The 26,436-nt window shown below is 41.4% G+C and overlaps 1 long non-coding RNA gene across 4 annotated transcripts in view; it reads left to right on the top strand.

The window, feature by feature from the left end:
* Nucleotides 1-26,436, top strand: part of LOC134932477 (uncharacterized) — an 80,386-nt gene that overhangs the window by 34,669 nt on the left and 19,281 nt on the right. For 3 of the 4 annotated variants that reach the window (XR_010179365.1, XR_010179362.1, XR_010179364.1), the window contains exon 3: nucleotides 5,028-5,169. This is a non-coding gene — a long non-coding RNA (uncharacterized LOC134932477). Of the gene's footprint in view, nucleotides 1-5,027; nucleotides 5,170-21,611; nucleotides 22,488-26,436 lie in introns of those variants that run through there. The other variant, XR_010179363.1, reaches the window with a different exon arrangement.

The following is a 26,436-nucleotide window of genomic DNA, read 5'->3' as shown; positions in this document are numbered from 1 at the left end:
AGTCATGGCAACAACCTCACAGGCAGGACGCCGGCACGCAGCAGAATGCACACAGGACCAGACTTCAGGGGTACTCAGCAATGCGGAATATGACGCTTGCGGTCCATACACACCTGCAGCCGTGACTGGGGCCATGACCTCCGGAGGCCTGCACACCAGCGCGCTGGTAGGTGAGACGTAGCAGAGCGCCGATTCCTGACACCACCACAGGAAAAAAAAAATTTCACCATATTAGGCCCCATACAGTAATGTTCCCTGCACCATATTCCCCATACTGCAATGCCCGTGATACATTATGCCCTCCAGTAAAGCTTCTACACGCTGGGTGTCATGCTCGTTGCCAGGGGTTTCATGTCTGGGACGGGTGTAATACACGTTGCCAGGGGTTTGTAATGCTTGTGACCAGGGGTAATGCTCGTTACCAGGGGTGTGTTATCGTTAAACATGTAAAAAAATCAAATGTTTATTCTTACAGTGAAATTTGACATTTCTGAATGAAAAAAAAATAAATTTAAAAAAAGCTATGAAATTCCATAGACAAAAAACCTTACGGTTTCACATGTCCCATTAAGGCTTCTTACACATGATCTTGCATTTCAGAAACCTGTTGTAACTCTTCCACTCAAACTCCAAAAAGCAATGAAATTCCGATCATTAAGGCTGACGCCTTAATGGACGTGTTCCTTGCGCAATACAGATATGGTATGCCATCACAGCCTGTGGGTAAGTGCAAATTCAGCACTCTCACAGAGTGACATTGCTGTCACTCACACAATGGTGGAGCTGCTAATTCACAGATTTGTGTGCTCATTGGAATACACACATGCAGTCTATGCAACTGAAGGTCTGAGCGGAAGACAAAGCTGCTCATACGAGGTAAGAGTGGCGTGGATGGGGGGAGGAGACAGAGCAGTGTGGATGAGGTGACAGAAGTGTGTGGAAAGAGGGAAGACTAAGCAGCATTGATAGGGGGGTGACAAAGAAACACGGGATAATGCAGACTGCAGCGGCAGCGATCGCAGTTTGAATTAGATTGTGGGGTGCGCACGTGCAATGGACACACTGCGCGTGCGTACCCCGGGAGCCCAGAGGGGGAGGGGGAGGGCCTGACATGCGGGGCGGACTATCCCTGTGCTGGGCATCCCCCCGCATGTCAGAGTAAATGATCGTAGATGTGCTAAATTTAGCACATCTACGATCAACTCTGAATTACCCCCACAGATGGGGGGAGGTAAGACAGGTGGGGGGAAAGACAGTGGCACAGATGGTGGGGAGATAGAGCTGTGTGGATGGGTGGACAGTGCCGTTGGATGAGGGGGAAAGAGCAGCACAGATGTGGGAGGGGTAAGAGCAGTACAGATGGAAAGAAACGGCGTGGATGAGGAAGGCAGAGCAGCATGGATGAGGGGAATACAGTCCCAACATCGGAGGCAATAAGTATTTTTACCTTCCCTTGGGGGGTGGCAGCTAGGCCTAATCCTTGGGTGGGTTGGATAGGGCAACCCCTTCCACCCCCCCATAGTGACCCACGAAACTTACCTTCAGGATGTCAGCTACATGAATAGGGTAAGAGTGGTGTGGATAGTGGGTAGATTAAGCAGCACGTATGGGAAGGGAGGCAGAGTGGTGCGGATGGGGGAAACGATGCAGATGGGTTGAAAACACTGGCATGGATGGTTAGAAAACTGGTACAGATGGGAGACAAGACAGTGTGCCATGTATTGGAGGAGGCAGAGTGACGTTGAAGAGGGAAACACTGAGCAGCACAGAGAAAAGGAAACGGTGGTACAGACAAGGCACAGGTGGGGAAAGTCAGATGGTGCAGATAAGTTATACAGACTAGCACAGATGGGAGAATACAGCAGTAGGGATTGGGGAAGACAGAGCAGCATGGGGGTGTATAGGGGAAGTAAGTGTCGATGCATAGACAGTAGATGGGGTATTATCGTTTTAGCAATTAACCAAGATGTTTGAGGGAGCTAAATGTGTGTACTAAGTGATATCGATGTATGGAGTGAGAAGGCTGTTGTGGTGACTGAATGGGATGGTTGTGGGCACTGTGTGGGATGGGAGCACCACAAAACTGCTCAGACCTTCAGTTGCATAGACTGCATGTGTGTATTCCAATGAGCACACAAATCTGTGAATTAGCAGCTCCACCATTGTGTGAGTGACAGCAATGTCACTCTGTGAGAGTGCTGAATCTGCACTTACCCACAGGCTGTGATGGCATACCATATCTGTATTGCGCAAGGAACACGTCCATTAAGGCGTCAGCCTTAATGATCGGAATTTCATTGCTTTTTGGAGTTTGAGTGGAAGAGTTACAACAGGTTTCTGAAATGCAAGATCATGTGTAAGAAGCCTTAATGGGACATGTGAAACCGTAAGGTTTTTTGTCTATGGAATATATATATGTGTGTGTGTGTGTGAGTGTGTGTGTGTGTATGTATATATCACTTTGAGACAAGCAAAAATGCGAATAGCTGTTACTTTGTTCTCAACAAACAGAAAACAATAACTTGCGCCCTTGTTGCAGCTCAGTACCAACCCCCAAGAGCACCACTCCTTGAAACAATATACAACACAGAAAGTGGGGTGGTTCACAAGCGCTACAAGTCACCAATCAATAACCATTAATTTATCCCGATCGTAATGGTTATATTCAGACTTCTCAGGTCACAACGGTTACCCGACTTCTTCTGCCACACGGTTATTCAAAGGTTCGCACCTTTTGACTAACCTCCTTAGGGCGGGGTATGTTCATCAAAAGGTTTCTTTAAATATTCTCCTCGTATGCATTTATTTCACAGGATCGAGATACATCACACCCCCGTCCCTCAGAAAGGGCACTCACCTTCCAAAAACGCCCTATGTTCCTTGAAAGGTTTCTTTGCTGTTGGTGGGACCACAGATTTCCACTGGTAGACACCAGTATTTATGCAGATATGTGGAAAATAAAAGCAGTGGATATCCAAAAAGTACACAAATTTATTGTATCATATATAGATTATCCATACAGCGTTAAAAAAGATAAAATACAAAATAAAACAGAAAAAATAGAAAAAATACTAAAAACAATAAAAGGTTCCCTAGGTCTGCTGGGAATTACTCACACCTCCAAGTACCTCAAGGTCCCAAACACTTCCGCTCTGTGCAAAAAAAAAAAAGGTTTTAAATGCAACCAAGTGTTGGTCCTCTTTGGCAGTAGGAGGTAAATGGAGGAGCCCTTGCGACCTGGGATATCCTAATACCACACCGACGCGTTTCGGATTCTAAATCCTTCCTCAAGGTCCTTGAGGAAGGATTTAGAATCCAAAACGCGTCGGTGTGGTATTAGGATATCCCAGGTCGCAAGGGCTCCTCCATTTACCTCTTACTGCCAAAGAGGACCAACACTTGGTTGCATTTAAAACCTTTTTTTTTTTTTGCACAGAGCGGAAGTGTTTGGGACCTTGAGGTACTTGGAGGTGTGAGTAATTCCCAGCAGACCTAGGGAACCTTTTATTGTTTTTAGTATTCTTTCTATTTTTTCTGTTTTATTTTGTATTTTATCTTTTTTAACGCTGTATGGATAATCTATATATGATACAATAAATTTGTGTACTTTTTGGATATCCACTGCTTTTATTTTCCACATATCTGCATAAATACTGGTGTCTACCAGTGGAAATCTGTGGTCCCACCAACAGCAACGAAACCTTTCAAGGAACATAGGGCGTTTTTGGAAGGTGAGTGCCCTTTCTGAGGGACGGGGGTGTGATGTATCTCGATCCTGTGAAATAAATGCATACGAGGAGAATATTTAAAGAAACCTTTTGATGAACATACCCCGCCCTAAGGAGGTTAGTCAAAAGGTGCGAACCTTTGAATAACCGTGTGGCAGAAGAAGTCGGGTAACCGTTGTGACCTGAGAAGTCTGAATATAACCATTACGATCGGGATAAATTAATGGTTATTGATTGGTGACTTGTAGCGCTTGTGAACCACCCCACTTTCTGTGTTGTAAGCTGTTACTTTGTGTATATACAGACAGTATGATTTTTTTAATGGAACATATACTGTGTGTATATTACTGGCGGTTTGAAGGATGTCTGGAGAATTCTCTCTCTCTCAAAACTGAATGCCAACTGAAAGTCCGGCTAACCCAACATAGGTCCGCTATTCGAGCAGCCCTTAACACAGGGACCAGTGAGCAGCCAGTGGCAAGACACTTTGTCACATATCAACATAGTCTGGCTAGCCTTAGATATAGGGCCATTGACCATGTTCCAGCTTCTAGACGGGGCGGAGACAGGGGGAAAAGATTACTCCAACTCGAATCTAGGTGGATTTTCCACCTAGATTGCCTTGCTCCCAGAGGATTAAATGAGTCCCTGGGATTAATCAACTTTCTGTAAAACTCCTATCCCTGTAAAATTCATAAATATGTAAAATTCACAATTTTGCCCAAAATTCTCAGAATCTTTACATAGTTCGTAGGTATCTTTTAGGGTCCTCGGGCATTTCCCATAAAATCCCCAGTCGTGTTGTAGTGTCCTCAGGTCTTTTAGTAAGTCCTCAGGACTGCCCCAGAGTTGTCTAGATCCTTTTAACATATTGGGCCAAGTACTATTAGATTACTATGCCTGATCAACATTGTGGACACAGTTATAGGGATTCCACAGATTTGTATGACACTAGGGCCCCCTTTGCTGGTTAGCCATTCAGGTTAGGCCGTTCTTTAACAGGCATTCTAAATAAGACTGGTTCAGATTAGTGGGTTGATATCACCCATTTTATAGATTAAATTGATCTGCGGAGGACACATTGTGCTGTTTTTACTGTGTTTAATATGGTCTATGATGTTATGTCACTGTTTATTTTGGGATTATTTTTGTTGGCACACTCGACCTCCCAGTGAGCGCCCTTTTGCCCTTGTGTGCCGGTTTGTCACATTTTTTATGTATTTTTTTCATGTACTTTTTATGTCTTTTTAATGATGTCATGTGTATCTACGTGTGCTTTCACACGGTTTTGTTTTACAGGGCTCTCGGCACGTTGCCATGGGAACCGGCAAAGCCTGATAACGTCACTTCCGGGGGGGCTAAGACGCCGTGACCGGAAGTGCAGGACAGGGGACGCTCGGGAACTCTGTGGTCCACGCAGCTGAGAGTCATCTCTGTGGGGGTAAGTGGGGTCACTGTTAGGTATAAATATTCACTGTTTAGCACTGTGCAATTGTCTGAGGAAGGGGAAGTGTCCCTGAAACGTTACCTGCTTGCTTTAATAAACACTTTATGGGGGGAAGTTTTTTTTATCGATTCAAGAGTCTGTGAGTGCCACCTACTTGTGTTTGCTATATATATATATATATATATATATATATATATATAGCAATGTGTGTGTGTGTGTGTGTGTGTGTGTGTGTGTGTGTGTGTGTGTGTGTGTGTGTGTGTGTGTGTGTGTGTGTGTGTGGCACTTTGAGACAAGCAAAAATGCGAATAGCTGTTACTTTGTGTATATGCAGACAGTATGATTTTTTTAATGGAACATGTACTGTTTGTATATTACTGGCGGTTTGAAGGATGTCTGGAGAATTCTCTCTCTCTCTCTCTCTCTCTCTCTCTCTCTCTCTCTCTCTCTCTCTCTCTCTCTCTCTCTCTCTCTCTCCCATCTTCTTCCATCTCTCTTCTCTCTCCCATTTCTCTCACCCCTCTCCCTCTCTCCTTTCCTACCCTCCCTCTTTCTCTCCCCCTCTCTCCCCTGTGGGGGGCACTCCTGTGAAGTGTAATGAGAATAGTGTTTTTTACATTTTTTATTTAGGGTTTATATATTTTTTATTTTTGGGGGGCGGGGAAGGGGGGCGCTACATTACTGCCTTGCCCCGGGTGCGGAAAATCCTAGTTTTGGCCCTGGTACAGTTCATCCTTTACTAAAAGGTGCCAAAATCCTACTCATTTTTTATAATTGTTCTTTGTTTGCATATGCATATGAGATGTAACTAGATTGAGCAGGGCCATCTTAACAGCAGTGTAGGCACCTGGGCAAAACAATGCACTGGGGCCCCTACCCATCCTCCAGCAGTAGGGGTGGTGGGTGCTATCAGTGGCAGCTTTGATATCCCGTGGGCGGTAGGGGGTGTAATTCCACTCAGCATGTAGGACCTGAAGCAATAATTTCTGTTAATTACTCCTTTACTGCACAGATGGTGGGAGATAGGAGTAGGAGGGAGAACACTAAACTGTACAAGGGGGCATTGAGCTAAAAGGTGGGGCCCTGGTACATGCCTATCTGGGCGGTAAGGGGTGTTTAATGTGCAGCAGAGGGGTGGATCGTGGAGTGGGCTTAATATGCATCACTTTCCGGTAGGAGGGCAGCTTGCTTGACTGCAGATATCTATAGTTCCTGGAAATAGATTTATTAGCTTTCAATGGGATAAAAAATAGTGAGTACCACCTTTCAGGAAGTACTCAGGATATGGGAATCAGATTTCAGGAGCCAGAGCAATCCACTCATGAAAATATAAAACTGTATACCTAGCGTGTGGAGCTGGAGCAGGGACCAGCTGCTGGAAGACTGATATCTCTGGTACTTGTTATAGTAGAGACAAGCTGCCAATGTCCACCGAAAGAGCAGAGTCACAGCTTTTTTTTAATATACCCTTAAAAACTCTAAGTCAGACAGAACCCAAGATATCTGGCTGGGAAGAACAATTAACAGCCCCCCAGTACCACCGCTTTGAAGTCGGATATCTCCGGTTCCCCAGAGACGATTTTCAAAAATACGGTACCCCTGGAAAGAAGGGGCTTTCAGCTTAGGGTTTTTAAACTCCAGGGACCCTTGGCCAACTGCCCATTGAGCCCATACGAAAAGATGGCCTTGAGATTGGGCTGTTGCTTAGTGCAGTGCAACTGTTTGGGAAACTTTTGCCCTCATATCAAATAATAGTCGACTTAGGGATGCTCTCCAAGATCCCAAGTGTCCAATTTGAACTGTAAATGTATTCACTGGGTCCCTTATGGTGAGTGTGTGTGTGTGTGTGTGTGTGTGTGTGTGTGTGTGTGTGTGTGTGTGTGTGTGTGTGTGTGTGTGTGTGTGTGTGTGTGTAGGGTTATAGGCTTCCATATCTAAGGAGACATGAAAGCTTGAGGACCCATAGATTTGACACTGTAGTCCCTTGGGGGCCTTAATAAATATAATGGCTCATTCTTTTAGGGACCCTCGGATGGTCTCTTGTACAAGCATTTCGTTATTTCTATCTTTTGTTCATTTGGACATCCAATAGTTTGTATTAGTTTTCAGTTTGATTATATTTGTACATATGGTTATTATGCGCAGGATTCTCTGAGGAGCAGTCTGATACTGGTAGCTACATTTTCCACTGACACCACTGTTTAAACAAGGTGATTACCCATATTTCAGTGAAAATCTTTCTCACATTTCTATCAATGACTTCAATCAATAAATAATCTGTGTTATTAGCAAAAATGTACAGCACTTAATACCTACTAAACCTAATTATATATCAGTTTTCGGCCATCAGAGTAATACATGTACACGTTAGCATTATTTTTGATATCAGTATATACAGCAGTACAGCCATTTTTTTTAACCCTCCGTAAACAATTTGCCTAATTATCATGTTCTCTTTCTTCAGTCACACACCCCACTGATCCCAGGGCTCACTGTCTGTTTGTCTGTCTGCTATTACCCAGTCTGGATTTTTTCTTGCTTTGTTCCCAGTGGTAAAGTACATCAGTATATACTTGCACTATAGAAGTTAACATTAATCATAATAAAACACTACAGTCAGCAGAGGCAATGAAGCATCAATCATAGATTGAATTTTAGCATACAAATATCCAGTCTTTTACTTTACTGTACCTAATTAAGCAGTAGATGAATCACAATTGAGACTACTGTATAATTTGCGTCAAAATAATAGACATAGATAAAATATTCATGTCAATGAAATAGGATTCACGGTGGCCAAATGAAATATACTTTTTAAAATAGAAGAGGACCTTGTTCGTGTAAATCAGAAACCACATCATTTTTGTGTCTTCAGTAGTTGCTGTTTTATGTTCACCATAAATTTTCATGAACCAGAAAATATTTCTGTAATTGTAATAATATAGAGCCTAATTCAGTGATCTATGTAAACCCGCTGTTTCCGTACATCTACAATGTTTTTAGATCTGTGCTTAGCAAAAGCCGTGGGCACATATGCAAATCTGTGGCTGCACTGTTGCTCTCAGAGCCCCAAATGTCGCAGCCGATGTTCACTCAGATGTTCCGATGCATCTTGGATGCAACAGCGAGTCACAAAAGCCTGCAGTGAGCATCTATCTACTACAGACGCCTCCTGTTGCTTTTACACATTTTGGGGGTCATTCTGACCAGATTGCACGCTGCAGTTTATTGCAGCGGTGCGAACGGGTCAGAACTGCGCATGTGCCGGTGCCGCAGTGTGCCGGCGCATGCCAGATGGTCAAAGGCCGTCGGGCCACTACGATCACCTCTGCCTGATTGACAGGCAGAGGCGGTCGCTGGGTGGGGGGTGGAACGGCGGCATTTGGCCGCCGTTTTGTGGGTGCGGTCCGGCCAATGCAGGCGTGGCCGGACCGAACGTGGGCGGGCCGCAGCGGCTGCGTGACGTCACACGCTGGGGAGCAATCAGAGCCGGCCCTAACCAATATGATGCCCTAGGCAAGATTTTGGCTGGTGCCCCCTAGCACCACCGCTGGTTCCGCCTCTGACCTTGCACCTCTTTCTCAGCACCATCACCCCTCACACATAGCAGTCCTTATTTTGGGGTTTGTACCCCCTATATTTTAAATAGGAACGGTTTGCACATTTGGCGCACAGCCCAAAAAGGGGTGTGTTTTTGATGGCAAGGGGCATGGCCACACAATAGTAACCCCAATTCCAATTACACCACACAGTACTGCAACTTTATTCACATTTGATCATGTGATAGTGTCTATAATTCATATTACATCCCACAGTAGTATTACTTTACCTTATAAATGTTACTCCTCACAGTAGAGCCCCTTATTCACATTACATCACACTGAATTGCTTTTTATTCACATTACTCCACACCCTATTGCTCTTTATTCACATTAGACGACACAGTAGTGCCCTTTCTATACGCAATGCCACATAGTAGAGCACCTTATACACATAATGCCAAAGAGTAATGCCCCTTACACATATGAGACACCTTATTAATGTCCTTATAAACATAATGCGCCTTACACATTATGACAACCTTTATTAATGCCCTTTTACACATAATGTCCCTTACACATATGCCGCACATTATTAATGCCCTTATACACATAATGACATGCATAGTGCCCCCTACACATTTGCTGCACATTATTAGTGCCCCTATACACATAATGACACACATACAGTAATACCCTGTTACACATATGCTGCACATTATTAATGCCCTTATACACATAATGACACATAGTGCCTCTTACACATATGTTGCACATTATTAATGCATTTTTACATGACACACATATTGCTCCTTACACATATTCCAAACAGTACTGCACAACCAAACCACTCACATGCACACATCACTCAAACTACCACTAACACTGTGACCTCTGCCTCTGCTTGGAAACAGATGTGTCCTCATAAATCTTGCCTCAAAGCTAACGTAGGGCACCTTTTTTATGAAAATGCATCTTATTTGCATTGGTATGTGGCTAGGATGCACAAGCAGCTTCTGTTGATTTAAATTATATGCAGCATGCCTATATACTGTGTACAACTGTGGCTGTATCTGCATACAAAATGCTACACACAGAATATAGGCATGCCGCATATCATTTTAATCAGCAGAAGCTGCTGATGCCCCTAGGCATATCAAATGTCCTAGGCAATTGCCTAGTTTGCCTATGCCTATGGCCGGCTCTGGGAGCAATGAGCAGCTCCCGGCCAGCATGCTAAAGCTGCACTGGTTGGGAGCTACTCTTGAAGTGCAAAGGCATCGCCGCTGTGCGATGCCTTTGCACTTCTGTGGGGGGACCGGCACTGGCATGCGGGGCGGGATAGCCCTGTGCTGGGCGTACCCCCGTATGTCAGTGTGAACGATCGTAGCTGTGCAAAATTTAGCACAGCTATAATCATCTCGGAATGACCCCCTTTATCACATCGGCTGCGTACAAAGTTGCAGTGGCTGTTTTATAGCGTCTATCTCTGAACCAGGCCCATAGTCGTCCTTCAGTCTGGTAAACAACATAGTTATTAGTTTTTACATTGTTATGAACTAATCTATTAAAGAATTTAGCTATCAAAATGAAATGTAAAAGATTAGAAAGAAATATGTGTCCACTGGCTTAGAAAGTGAAATAGAACAGTGGCAGCAGTCCTGGCAGATTACATTACACCTCTGTGTTATTTTATAGGAGGTGGTGAAATTGAAACTGAAATAACACATTATATTCATGTTTATATTACTTTGGAATCTGCTCGTAAAACAGATGTTGGAGAATATGTATGGTTACTTTTGTATCTATTGTGGTTACTCTAAGTTGTAATGGTCTCATATTCACTTGACCTAGTGATAAATGTTATCTTAACAATAGATAAACTTCTTGTAGAAATGTTTACTTTAAGCACGTTTGTCCAATTAATGTGCCCTTAGCAGCCAAAAAGTTACCTTTAAAATTACTTAAACAGTGAAAAGAAAACTTGATTCCTGTAACCAAGATGAAGAATTTTAATGGATAATTTAAAAAAACATAGTTTTACTTTGTAAATATGTTCATTAATACTGTCTGGTCCCCCATCCTAGATATGCACATTGTACTTGCTGAACTAGGAACAAGTAAATTACATTTTTTAAGTTATCCCAGTATTCCATTAACTTCTATTTAGAAGCAACTTTGAAATTGCTTTACTTTTTATGAAAGAACATTTTATTTAACTTTTCACTGTCATTTATTCATACAGTGGGGCTAATTCAGGTTGGATTGTAAATCGCGATCTGCCCGGAATTATTGCGGGGGTGCCGCAGAAAATTCGGTTGCCTTTGCCTGTCAATCAGGCAGAGGCGGTTGCGGGGCGGGCGGCAACGCTCCGTTTTCAGGGAGGAAACGGAGCATTGCGGGGGCGGGGCAACTTGAATGGTGGGTTGTGCGCGCCAATGAGGGAGTGTCAGGGGTGCAGTTGCGGCGGCTGCGTGACATCACACGCAGCCGCAGCGACAGGTAAGATGGCGCCGGGACTCCTGCGGCCGCAGCTAAGATGCGCAGGCACGAGTCAAACTTAGTTTCTGCTGACAAGCAGAAATTGTGAGGTGATTGCAATTTCTGCTTGTAGCAGGGGAGGAGGCGTCGGTCAGCATGCTGGGCGGCCCCCAGCATGCGTGCAAAAGGATAGCAAATTCTGCTGATTAGCAGAATTTGCTATCCTTACTGAATTAGGCCCAGTATTTGTAAATGCATTTGTTTCTTGTGCTTTTATTTTGAGAAAGTGCTAAAGGTCACAAACGTGAGCATCCCGATTGCTTTTGAAACCCACACCATGGACCACAAGCTTTGCTTCAAAAAATTAGGAAGAATATGTTATAACACCAGTACCAGGACCAGACTAAGCATTTTAGGGGGCCCAGGGCCCTCTCCCTCTTGTTGGGCCCCTGGCTTTGCCTGCTGTGTGTCTTTTAAGCTTCTCGGATTTCCTATGGAAGAATCATCATTAAAAGTAAATGTGTCCAGAAATCACAGTAAAAAATATGGAGCAGTATCATGAAAATTTAACTTGATAGGAGTGGGATAATTCAATAAAGTTTAATTATCCAGTTGGTTAGAGCCACTTGATTGAAGGGAGATATTCACTTATAGTTTATTATTCAATTGGTCAGATGCAACTTGATTGGAGTGAGATAATTCACTGTAGTTTAATATCCAATTGATGAAGAGAGAAGACTTAGGGCCTAATTTAGACCTGATTGCTGTTGTGCGAATTCTCAAGGCGACCGATTGACTGCACATGCGTACGTATCATAGTGCGCACGCAAGAGGCCAAACTGCGAAAGAATTCCGCATCTTTTTTGATCACTAGGTGTATGCAGGTTGATTGACAGGAAGCGGATGTTTGGTGTGGTAACTGCCCGTTTTCTGGGAGTGTCAGGAAAAACGCAGGCATTCCCAATCGTTTCTAGGGAGGGTGTGTGACGTTAGCTCCGGACACAATCAGCTTGTTTCTGTCGCACTGTAGGAGTAAGTCCTGGGCTACGCACAGACAGCACAAACTGTAAAAAACATTAGATGGTGAGTGAGTTGCGAATGGATTTGCAGCTGGCCGGCATATGCAAAGCTTTTCGCATGTTTCAACACATACAGGGTTTCTTCAGGGGCCCCTGAAGAAAACCTGTATGCGTTGAAACAGCTATCGGGCCACAGTTGTTGGATGTATCACTAATGGATTTGTATTGAAGAATAAATCCTCTTCTGCTTTCAACTGTATCGTGAGTGCTGGTTTTTGCATTTTTTCTCTATGGGAAAGTGAGTGATATTATAATACTTTTTGACCAGGCACCACACTAATGCTTAAAGTTTTTTTTGGACTGAGTGCTATCATTTTATATATATATATATATATATATATATATATATATATATATATATATATATATATATATATATATATAGAGTGGTAGAACCCGGCGACTTTTGTGTTGTGTGGTTTCCAAGTGCAGCTAGAATAATACTACGCGTACCGCATCTCAAGTGTGTTCAAGCCTGTAGAATGGATGTAACTTCTCCTGGTCGCGATCTTCTTACTTCCCCGGTTACTCCGTGGGTGGACCGTAAGGAGATTTAAAAACCACAATAGTGTAATATTGCAAAACAACAATAACAGGTGTGCTGGTATAGAAAACATTTTTCAAATGTGATGAATAGTGAAAGAATAATTCACCCAGTGTCAATTTCATAAACACAGTGGTGTATCTGCAACCTAAGGTAGTTTAAAAATAAGTACCATCAGGACTTGTAGATCTTGCATATAGTATGTTCCTTTATGGTGTTCCTCTCCCATGGTGTGGAGTTCAGGGCTCCTTAACAAGGTGTGAACTTGGCACAAGGGAGTGTTATCATCAACTGGATTACTGATTTATAGCTATACTAAAGAATGCCAGGCGTCCCCGGAATTGTTTAGGTTCTTAATGACTAAAAAGCTGCTTTAGTTATTACGAACCAAAACAATTCCGGGGACGCCTGGCATTCCTTATTGGTCCTAATTGACATTGCTCAACTATATTGTTATATGGACTTGGTTCTCCAGCTGCCTTTTTAATTTTATATCCATTGTTACCCATTTAATCAAAGTGTCGGATGCTTATTGTGAAATTGTTACACATTGACACAAGTGTGTTTTTTTATAATAGAAATACATACAGTATTCATTGACATGATAAGTCAGTCAAATTGATAAGAATTTTAATTTTCATAAAAGCAAATGTCATTTATATGGTTATAAAGAGTTTACACTCGTTTTGAAAAAAATTATTTTTAATATATTCATTCTTGGACTCCTTTGGCTGCACAATATATAGGGTTCCATGAGCGCCTCTATTTTTTTTTTCTAGTTATTCCATTAGGAGTATTACACAACTCCTATATAGAGGTGAAGGTGTACCTAATATTGACCCCCAGTTTCCTGGACTTTTAGTGTTGGTTTAAATTACCCCTCTTTATTTCAATAGACACATGCGCTGCAATCAATTAGTGTTTTTGACACTGTGTTCCTGCCCTCAATAAGGTACATGCCCCCTGTTATCTGCACTGCTCAGGACATTATGCTTGTACCCAAGTTACCCACTGTCTCTCTCTGTCACCCACTGCCACCCCAAGTCACCCTCTGCCTCTTCCTCTCTTCCACTGTCACCCTCTGCCTCTCACTGCCTCATGCTGTCACTCTGCCTCTCCCTGTCACTCACTGTGTGTGACATATTGTGAACTTGGGATGGGATAGAGGAGGGGTGCCCACATTTTATTTTTGCACCTGGGCCCACCACTCACAAGTTCCACGACTGATTATGTGTAAAAGGGCATTAACAATGTGCGGCATATGTGTAAGGAACATTATGTGTATAAGGGCATTAATAAAGGTTGGCATAATGTGTAAGGTGCATTATGTTTATAAGGACACAAGAATGTGTGCCATATGTGTAAGGGGAATTACTGTGTGGTATTATGTGTATAAGGTGTGACATTATGTGTATAAGGTGCTCTACTGTGTGGCGTACCATTTAGAAAGGGCACTACTGTGTGGTCTAATGTGAATAAAGAGCAACATGGTGTGGTGTAATGTGAATAAGGAACAGTTCAGTGTGATGTTATGTGAATAAGGGGCACTAATGTGAGGAGTAACGTTTATAAGGTAAAGTGGTACTACTGTGTGATGTAACGTGAATTAGGGACACTATCGCATGATAAAATGTGAATAAAGTTGCACTACTGTGTAGCGTAATTTGAATTGGGGGTACTATTGTGTGGCCATGCCCCTTCCCAGCAAGAACACACCCCTTTTTGGCTGTGTGCTGAATGTTTGCACTGTTCCTATTTAAAATATAGGGATTAGGAACACCAAAATGAGGACTGCTATGGGTGAGGAGTGATGGTGCTAGGAAAGGGGTGCAGGGTCAGAGGCAGAACTAGCGGTGGTGCTAGGGGCACCAGACAAAATCTTGCCTAGGCATCATATTGGTTAGGGCTGGCTCTGAGTAATGTACTGTAATGTATGTGTTTCATTGTTAGCTTAATTTATGTGGTGCTTACATACAGTATACTGCAGCTCTCGATAATCAGGGAGAACAATTTATGCAATAATGATTAGAAAAACTATAAAGCAGGAGATCAAACTGCACTGTTCTCTGAAGCTTGCCATCTAATGAATAAGTTGCGAGAAATGTGCTTTTGTTTTAAAATAAACCAGACCAGTTTCAAAACAACATTTTAAAGTGTAACTGCACATTATATTAAAACATGTTGTTTTTATACAATACATTTTTTTCCCCCAACTAACGTGAGTTCTGTCTCTTCCATGCGTGATCTGGTGAGTTTAAATAGACTGGGCACTGGTATTTATTTATTGATGAGTTCTGCTTCTAATACTGAATGTATGTCTGTCTGTCTGTCTGTCTGTCTGTCTAGCTATCTATCTACTGTATCTATCTATCTATCTATCTATCTTAAGGGCCCTACACACTGGTAGATAACACTGCACAATATGAACATTCTCGTTCATATCGTGCAGTGTGTAGGCACCAACGATGAACAATGCGTGGCCCCGCCCCCACAACAGTCAGGACACCCCTGCGTTGTCCAGACCGTGCCCCGCCAACGGCGTTCTAACGCTCTCGCCCCTCGACTGCCTCTGCCTGTCAATCAGGCAGAGCATCTCACTGGGCTCCTGGGGTATACACGCGAGCGCACTCTACAAAGGGATTCAGACTGCGATTGCTGCTGCAGCGATCCAGTCTGAATTACCCCATGGCTTTGCCCATTAGAGGAATATGTTGTTTAGCAATCAACCTTGAATTAGGCCCAATGTGGATGATTTGTTGCAATTCAGGCCAAATGTACCCAGATTTACACAATTTTTCTGTCTTTTAACAGACATTTTTAGTTTTTACAATAGATAAATCTTCATAGAATAGTGACAGACATCCCAGCTGTTACTAGGTGATGACCAAACCTAACCTTGGACCTCTAACACTCAGCCTCTCTTCCCCGCTGAGTACTTGTCATTATCTGCTACTCCCTTTCCTTTTTCACTAGGAAGTTGAATTTCCTATACCTCTTCAACTTACTCAGATCCCACAGAGAGCTTATTACCATATTATTGATCCTCCTGTTTTTACAGCTGGATATTCACTCCTCATTAGTGAAAGGGGAATAGAACAGCACTTGGAGATCACATAGCAACATCATATTATTTATAATGCAACATTTTTAGTTTTGCTTTACTACTTAAGAAAATGATCTATCTATCTATCTATCTATCTATCTATCTATATATCTAAATATCTATCTATCGCATACTTTAAGTTAAAACATCAAATGCACAGCTATATATCTATCACTTATCTACAGTATATATTGTATCTGCAGTATCACGATCATGTTCCTCTTTTATGTGCACTGCAGGTGATCAGATATAACATGTGCAGAGAGAGTTATATTTGGGTGGGTTATATTGTTTCTGTGCATGATAAATACTTGCTGCTTTATTTTTACACTGCAATTTTATCTATCTACCTGGGCAGAATGTAACAGAGTACAAATTTGCAGTGATTTCTAAGTTGCGGGATTCTATTCTAGTCTAGTATGGGGGTAGTGCCACAGCTTGCACGAGCTCTGGGCTCCATAAGACATTGCCATTCAGTGCTGGGACCAAACTTCTAGAGAATAAGGTAGGATGAACCAAAAACTCCTTAACTTAATAGTTACATGTTCCCTGACCATGATTTTATCTAAAGTCAAATTGGAAGTGGAGAAATAAAACCCCACATGATCTGATTGTGAATTGCTCATAAATGTATTGGCAATATGTGCGTTTTTCCAGTTCCCATTACATTAATAGGAAATATTTTTTTTTTGTATTTAAAGAGGTACATAAACAACTTCATTTTTAAATGTACAATAATTGGGATACAATAAAAAAATATACGTATACAAAATCGATAGCAGCACATAGTCGGTGATAGAGGGTAGCAACTGATGTGTTTCGCTGCAGGTCCTGCAGCTTTATCCTTTGAAAAAGCTGCAGGACCTGCAGCGAAACGCGTCAGGTACTGCCCACTATCACCGACTACGTGCTGCATCATTTGTGCCTGGACCATACTGGTCCAGGCACAAATAGGAACTCTGTTTGGTGAATGGACTCATCTCTAGGCTACTTCCTTTGCCTATTCCGCAAAAAGGCTCGGCAATCTGGTGAGGACTTAGGACCCTGGTACCTACCTCCATCCTAAGGAATTCTGCAAGGGACTCTTCCTCCAGCGACGCCTGTACGGTAAAGTAATAAATTGGACTGTGCCATCAGCCCTCAAATACAGATTCCTACACCCAATTACAGTCCAGTCATTTTCTAAAGGAACGGACACTTTCAAATCGACAGCTTAAGTCGATGAAATTGTTTTTAATTATTGCTACATGAATTGTTTTTATGAAATGTTTGCACATTTTCATCCTATTCGTCTCTATATAGTATCATTCCTACATCAGCGCTGCTATCGATTTTGCATATGTATGTGATTTGTTTCTCACAGGACTGACTAATCCTGTGGTTTTAGCAGCAGCATTAGAACAGTGACCCAGCTTGCGCCCGATCAATAACCTTGGTTATTTTGCTTTTTGCATACAATAAAATAAAATTTATTAAGGGGACACAATTAACTATTATTATGAGCCTGGTACCCCTAATTTAAGGGTACCTGGATGGCCTCAATGCTAATTAGCATTGGGTTGGTTAGCTCTAGGGTGCAAGTTTGTTTGGCACCCTACAACCTAATGCTGAATAGTTGCTCATGCACACTGGAGAACAAGGCGCGGGCGCCATATTCCCGGAGACCTGTATATGCGCTGTAGACTCTGGCTTTATACCAGCTGCCGGAGAGGATGGGGCCCTAGATGGAGGCTGCACGTGGGTCCCCTCCTTTGTTGAAACACCCCTGCATGCAAGCCTTTTGTTTTATGCTTAGATGGGGCATTATGACAGAGTCTACTGCTCTCGGAGAGGAGGGGCCCATGACACAGGTCCCCTCCTCTCTTAAAACATCCCTGCCTATGATGTTATAACTAGATTGTTATACAACATGCTTACAGTTAGTATGGTGTGTTTAGTCACTAATAAATGTACACTACCTACTGTACTGTCTTCATGCTTATATTATAACTGAAAAATGTAAGGTGATAGAGTTATCCTTATTTGAAATGTAATAATTATATATTTTTCATCTTAAATAGATTGAATTAATTGTGCCAAGTAAAACTTTCAATTCATATGTCAAGTTTGTGCTAACAGCATACCATTGGACTTATTGGATAAAATGTAGATACTATCACCTTTAAAATATAGGGCCTAATTCAGACCTGATTGCTGCAGCGGCAGTGTATGCAGACTGAAGCCCTGTGCTGTATGCGCACACGCAGCAGCCTCACTGTGCATGCACACACAGTGAAATGCGGCAGCATCTCACTTGTGCGATTGCCTCTGCCTGATTGACAGTCAGAGGAGATCACGGAGCGTGTTGGCGGTATTGTGCTGCATTTTTGGGGAGTGGGACAGACAATGAAGGGGTTGCAACCGCTGCAATGAGAGAGCTACTTTGCAAGTGCGAAAGCATCGCTTATGTGTGATGTTATGTGTGATGCTTTCGCACGTCTGCAAGGGGGGAGGGGGGGTTAGGGCCTGGCATGTGGGCCGGACTTGCCCTGTGCTGGGCGTCCCCCCGCATGTCAAAGATTTTGATCGTACTGTAGATGTGCTTTTTTTGCACATCTACGATCAGGTCTGAATTAGGCCCATAGTTAAAATATTTAAGAAATGTATACATTATGCAGACAAAAGTGCAATGGTGTGCTCCTGCAGCAGACACATGTTCGTGAAGGTATAAAATGGTTAGCGCGGCACTGGTTACATTATTTGCTAACTAAATGATTTGCCGGAAGGAGCTAAATGAGTTTGAAAAGGGGATTATCGTAGGCTGCACAATGTCATGTTTCCAGGGCGACGCTTGACTGGTATACAGAGTATTCTGTAACCCGGATGGACTGGCCAGCTCAGAGTCCAGATCTTAACCCCACTGAGAACCTCTGGGACAAACTGGAGTGATGGGAATCTAGAGAGTCTCAAACTTTATTAGTGTCACTGTTGGTCACTGTACTTAAGGTGGAATGATAAAACCATTGTACAAAGTACTGACAATAAAATCTTGTTAACCTATTTGCTGTCGGTGTCCAATCACTTTTGTCTACATAGTGTAGTTGCAAGCTCTGCACTGCCTTCCAAAACACATTTCTGCCCCAGCCAGTTGCTGCTAACGCATGTGATAAAAAAAAATTGTACCAAATTAAAATGTTTAAATTATATTATATCTAGATGAAGTACCTGGCTTTGCCTCAGTTTAAATCTTTAAGTCATTAAGTTATCAACAAGTTGGGTGTAACTGTCAACATTTTAAAAACAATTAGCAGCTTAGCAGCTCTTCCAAGACACCCATGAGGTTGGTGCTCAGCATGTTTTGTGTGTGTGTGTGTGTGTGTGTGTGTGTGTGTGTGTGTGTGTGTGTGTGTGTGTGTGTGTGTGTGTGTTTGGGAGGGTCACAGTAGCCGTAATCTCCAGCTTTCCTTTCTGCTCAGTTTTATAATCACCTTTCCATTGCAAGATGACGTTATCCTTCTGTTATCAATATTGCTATTGCAAGACTTTTGGGTACACTATGGGGGTCATTCCGAGTTGTTCGCTCATTATTTTTTTGTCGCAACGGAGCGAATAGTCGCTAAGGTGCATGCGCAATGTCCGCAGTGCGACTGCGCCAAGTAAATTTGCTATGCAGTTAGGAATTTTACTCACGGCATTACAAGGTTTTTTCTTCGTTCTGGTGATCGTAATGTGATTGACAGGAAGTGGGTATTTCTGGGCGGAAACTGGCCGCTTTATGGGAGTGTGTGAAAAAACGCTACCGTTTCTGGGAAAAACGCGGGAGTGGCTGGAGAAACGGAGGACTGTCTGGGCGAACGCTGGGTGTGTTTGTGACGTCAAACCAGGAACGACAAGCACTGAACTGATCGCAGATGCCGAGTAAGTCTGGAGCTACTCAGAAACTGCTAAGAAGTGTCTATTCGCAATTCTGCTAATCTTTCGTTCGCAATTTTAATATGCTAAGATTCACTCCCAGTAGGCGGCGGCTTAGCGTGTGCAAAGCTGCTAAAAGCAGCTTGCGAGCGAACAACTCGGAATGACCCCCTATATTTTTTGTCTTCCCACCTCCACTTCTGTCTGTTATTTTAGTTCACTGATTTATGGTTATATCAGTCAGTTTTTATGGTCATTGAAATATGATTCTTTCTGTCAGTTATTACAGTTCATTAAAGTTTTCATCCAAATCCATCTAGTGGCAGGCCCAGAACAACCTCCCTGTGTCAAAGTTCTGTCTGATGTACACCAGTAGGAGGTGCAACCATGACCTCAACCCCTTGGTATGCCTTCTGGGATCCAATGTTACCACTATGTGAAGTTTTTGTTCAACTCCATGAAGTGGAAGGCTCAGAACAGGCTTCTTGGGTCAAAGTTCTGCCCAGAGTACACCAATGGAAGGTCTGACCAGGACCCTAACCACCTAAAACCTGGCCAGGATTCAACTGGACCACTTCGCATTGGTTTCATCCCATTCAGTGCAGGGGTGTCTGAATGCATAAATGGAAGGGCAAACTAACAAACAGACCAATGAATTTTATACGTAAGATCAGAAAGTTCCTGGAAGACAGTAAAGGTGATCACATATATGCGCAGATAACACCAGCAATTTCAGTGAAATGTCCTGATATCAATGTAATCAGTATGGTAATTAGTGAGCTGATAACAATTTATCAGATCATTATAAATTATATCTGTGAGGAGGATCTTCATAATGCCTAGTATACTATTTATTGATATAGAGCCAACAAAAGATAAGGTAAGTAAAGCCTTGGAGCTAATCACATTAATTTTCTGCATATATTGTAAATATAGTGAAATGCAAAGTTATGTTTACAGTTTTTAATGGAGAACTAAACATCTCTGCAAAATGGTTAAACTGATTGCTCACACAAAGCAATAATTGTCTCACTTCTTGTAGCATCCTTATATGCAACTACTTATGTTATAGTAAATATAATACTTAGTTACACACTAATATTATTGAAAGAAATTGTAATGTTCCATAAAATGATTTTGTTAACAGTTCTTTTTTCACTAATTTCATTAAGCAAATAAACATTTTGTAATTATCTTATCAGAGCTTTGCAGAGATTTATACAGCGGACAGGTACATGTTTAATTAGAGTGTTTTTCTTCTAATTTTTCTTGCTTATTATTTAGATAGAGTAGATGAACACTTTCAGGCATGCAGACTGAACTAGTATAGCCAGCATCTGTACATACAGAGTATGAATACAGTAGATACTGATACATTTCTTCATTATAAAGAACAGAAATACTGTATACTGACAGTGGACCACAATGAAAAGCTAATCTTTCCATGTCATAAATAAGTATAAAAATACAGTTGTAGTCCAGTGTTTCCGAACTCCATTACTTGAGGAGCCCCAACAGGTCATGTTTTGAGGGTTTTCTTTAAAAATGTGCTGATAACATCTATTTGGCTGGGTGTGGATTTATCCCACCTGTTTCCACAGACAGCAATCCTCAAAACATGACCTGTTAGGTTTTTTTTTGTGGAATTGAGTTGGGAAACACTGTCATAGCAGATGGAATAATGATGTTAGAGAAGATTAAAGAACAGCTAGATGACTTGCCTTGATTACTTCTACATTTACTCCCAGCATTAACTGATAGGAAATATATCTTTTTGTCTGCATCTCTCCCTACTTCAGATGTTATCACATGCGATCTGGCTAACCAGAGTCATATGTAGCCTTTTCTTTAATCTGGATTTGCTCTCTGTAACCTTGGATGGTGGAAAAAGAAATAAGGAAAACTAAAAAGGAAGAAAGGAGGATTAAACAAAAAGCAGGACATATAAGAAGAAAAAAGTGGACGTTCATGTTGTACTCCCAACTGCATTGGGAGTTTGAAATGAATACAATACTAACAATAAAGCTTATCATGCTACCCTTTTAAACCGTGACACTCATGAATTACACAGTTTCTGTGGCTGGTTAAATCCAATAGAAATGCTGGATTGAAGTCAGCCAGCCACAGAACCTGTGTAATTTGTGAGTGTCCCTGCTTAAAGAGATAGTACGGGTAAGCTAAGCTTACTGATAATAATTAACTAAACATATGGATAGGAGCAATCTGCTCCTAAAGATGCATACAACTAAGCATACAGATGTGTCCTCTTACATCTCTGCTCTGTGCACTATATATATATATATATATATATATACTGTATGTGTATATATATGTACTTCTTACTGACTCTGGGAGCACCACCGACAGAACATTAACACATTGGTGCGAATTTTAGCTATTCTCAGTAACATACTAATATACCCACTGAGGTTAGGTCTGAACTATCTACCTGTTGCGGAACAAACCACCCTTTGTACAAATTAATTTATGAGTGTACCAGTTTAAGGGGATAGTATGGTAAGTCTACTAATAATACATGTGCCTGCGATTGCCCAAGTAAAACATTTCTATATTCAGTATAGATCAACTGCAATAATGTACTACAGAATATACTCAAAATTAAAAAAGTATTTTTGGTTCTGTGACTGGGTAATCTGCTCATTACTTAAAGGCATACGAGATGACTAAAAGGACTAATTATAAAGCTGTAGTCTGTTCTAGTGAGTGAAAATTGCCCTTGAGACTTAATATTCTTAAGTGGATTTAAACTACCTGCTGAGGAAAAAATAACTATGTTCAAACATGTAAAATGCTTCCTGTCTTTATAATGAGTGTCTATCCAGATCCTTCCAACCATAAGATGCAACATAATTAGTCTTCTCTTCAAAGCGAGACAAGTAAATTATAGCATATACTGGCTGCAAAGTGTTCTTCAATAGGATCAAACAGGTGTGCCCAGAATAGATACCGAGTTCTATGCTTGAAAAAAGGCAGACAGTGGTTCCTGTACATTATGTAACACTTAAATGTTAGCTCTATATTGCATGAAGATATTATAGTGTCTGGGATTTTAAGCACAATACTAATACAGGTTGAGTATCCCATATCCAAATATTCCGAATACGGAATTTTTTGAGTGAGACTGAGATGTATGTGTTTTTACCTTTTGAGTCCTAATTGCACATTAAATTGAATAGTTTTATCAAGGTTCAGAGACATCAGCTCTATAAATACTTGAAAGATGCAGGTTATTTCAGGTGACCAGCACTGCTACTGTACATCCCTGTGATGTGGAACAAAGGCAATTATTTGTCCAGTATGCCAAGGATGGGTTTTAGTATGCAACTAAATGTAATAAATCAAATGTTTAAATTAAAGTACTATGGGGGTAATTCCAAGTTGATCGCAGCAGGAAATTTTTTAGCAGTTGGGCAAAACCATGTGCACTGCAGGGGGGGCAGATATAACATTTGCAGAGAGAGTTAGATTTGGGTGGGTTATTTTGTTTCTGTTCAGGGTAAATACTGGCTGCTTTATTTTTACACTGCAATTCAGATTGCAGATTGAACACACCACACCCAAATCTAACTCTCTCTGCACATGTTATATCTGCCTCCCCTGCAGTGCACATGGTTTTGCCCAACTGCTAACAAAAATCCTGTTGCAATCAACTCAGAATTACCCCCTATATTCTTAATTCAAATATTAACACCATATATTACATTCTGTAAAGAAAAAGAAGAAAATACATTACTCACATCAGTTCATAAGCTCATTATTGAAAAAATTGTTTCACAGATGTACTGTATGATGTATTCAGTACAATATATAATATTTTTTACAGTTTTTGTCCAGTTATTAAAGCACAGAGACGTACACTTGAGCAAAACACGCTTGACCTCAATAGTAAGTCAGTTATGCCGCTAATTAGTCGAGGTCCTAGTACAGGTTCAAGTATATGACTAAGGTGGCTATATAACATAGACTGCATTTTGAATTCAGTATGTAACAAACAACCTGCATACTGCTGTGATACCAAATATTGTACTACAGAAATGTATAAACATAGACCATTTGTGAGATAGTATTCATAAAAAGCACCCCTTTTAAAGTACAAAACAGCATTCACCGTTAGCGTAGCACTTCTGTAAAAAAAACTTCTTTGAGTAATGAATTAGTGTCATGTACAGGCCGGAGAGTACATGCACAAATTAATATTTCACCTGCTTTTGTAGAAATTACCATTCAGTATGAGGGTAATGTAGGAGATATCACGGATATCTACTGCTTACCTTTCAGTGCCGATCTGGCCTGCTGTCTCTATTCAGTAGTATGGTGACCTACATTCATCAAGCTCCAAAAATACAAAATTTACGGAGCTTGACAGCGGAAACCTTTGCCATCTCCACATGGTGCTGATTCCCAGACCCTGCTCCTTCTCTATGGGAAAGAGTCCTGGGTTGCAAAGAAAGTTGCTTTTGGATACCTCCATCCCTGTTCAGCTTCCTCCACTTCAGTACCAATCTGGCCTGCTGTCTATATTCAGTAGTATGGTGACCTACATTCATCAAGCTCCAAAAATACAAAACTTACGGAGCTTGACAGCGTAAATCTTCACCATCTCCACATGGTGCTGATTCCCAGACCCTGCTCCTTCTCTATGGGAGAGAGTCCTGGGTTGCAAAGAAAGTTGCTTTTGGATACCTCCATCCCTGTTCAGCTTCCTCCACCAGAAGTTGCACATGCATCAGAGCCGGCCCTAACCAATATGATGCTCTAGGCAAGATTTTGGCTGGTTCCCCCTAGCACCACAACTAGTTCTGCCTCTGACCCTGCACCCCTTAACCAGCACCATCACCCCTCACCCATAGCAATCCTTATTTTGGTGTTCCTATTTTAAATAGGAACAGTGCGCACATTCGGTGCACAGCCCAAAAAGGTGTGTGTTTTTGCTGGCAAGGGGCATGTCCACACAATAGTACCCCCAATTCAAATTACACCACAGAGTAGTGCAACATTATTTTAATTTTATTATGTGATAGTGTCCCTAATTCACGTTACATCACACAGTAGTATAACTTTACCTTATAAACATTACTTCTCACAGTAGTGCCCATTATTTATAATACATCACACTGAATTGCTCCTTATTCACATTATACCACACCATTTTGCTCTTTATTCACATTAGACCACACAGTAGTGCCCTTTGTATATGTTACACCACACAGTAGAGAACCTTATACACATAATGCCACACATTAGAATGCATTTATACACATATTACCACACAGTAATGCCCCTTACACATATGACACACATTATTGGTGTCCTTATAAACATATTGCACCTTACACATTATGCTAACCTTTATTAATGCCCTTATACACATAATGTCACTTACACATACGCCGCACATTACTAATGCCCTTATACACATAATTACACATACAATGTCCATTACACATATGCCACAAATTATTAGTGCCCTTATACACATAATGACACTCATAGTGCACCTTACACATATGTCACACATTATTAATGCATTTATACACATGACACGCATAATGCCCCTTACACTTATGCCAAACACTTGCACAACACACAGCACTCACACAGCCGCTAACACTGTGACCTCTGCTGGAGACTACTGTGCTGTACAGAGGGGGGCTCCAGTGGAGCACCCGGAGGCACACATGGGCCCCCTCCTCTGTTAAAATGCCCCTGGTATGAAGGCTGGGTCCCTGTGTGATTTGTATCTTGCTACAAGTGCATGAACAAAGGGCTGCATTTTTAAATATTCCTACAGTATGTCATTTTCAAAATCTTATTACATTTAAAAATGGTCACAATAGTACTATTAGAAGAATTAATAATAATAATAATAATAATAATAATAATAATAACACACGCCCAGAAAACAATCACACAAACATAACATAATTGAAACTAATTAAAATAAATATTGGATTTTACAACTTTTTAGCACCTTCCACAGTTTTAATATTTTTATGTTTGACAAGGCAGAGGAACAGAAACTTACACATCAGTTTTATGTGAGTTTATAAAATATACAAATATATGTATAACATGCAATATAATATCTTTTTTTTACCCCTAGTCACAGCACATGCAAGCATGATAATGAAAATATATATAAAACAGTACATTAACTTATAGCAAGGGGAAAAACTGGATTTGGAAGCTCAACAGGGGTTAAGTTAAAAGTGAGCCCTTAGGAGGGGGTCGGCTGCTGCCGATCCTTCACTGTAGCTCAAAAAATACCTTGTTGTCTGGCAGCCTGCTGTACTATTGTGATGGGAGAGGAATTGAAATACTGCCAAGAGCGTTTTGTAAGCATAGGAATTGTGGAACAATAAGCAGGTAGGTAGTAAAAGTATGGGTGTCCTGCATTTCCAATTTTAAACTGCACAGTTGTAATAGACAAGAGCTCCTTGTCTCACAAATATGTATTATTTTTCATAATAATAATTATTATTATTATTATTATTATTATTATTATTATTATTATTATTTTCCTTTATTTATATAGATCCACAAGGGATCTGCAGCAAGAGCCTGATTGAGGGGGGGCCCAGTGGGTAAGTACCATTGGGCACC

Source organism: Pseudophryne corroboree, chromosome 6, assembly GCF_028390025.1.
Source record: "Pseudophryne corroboree isolate aPseCor3 chromosome 6, aPseCor3.hap2, whole genome shotgun sequence".
Classification (NCBI taxonomy): Eukaryota; Metazoa; Chordata; class Amphibia; order Anura; family Myobatrachidae; genus Pseudophryne; species Pseudophryne corroboree.
This window is presented reverse-complemented; position numbering and strand designations above follow the sequence as displayed.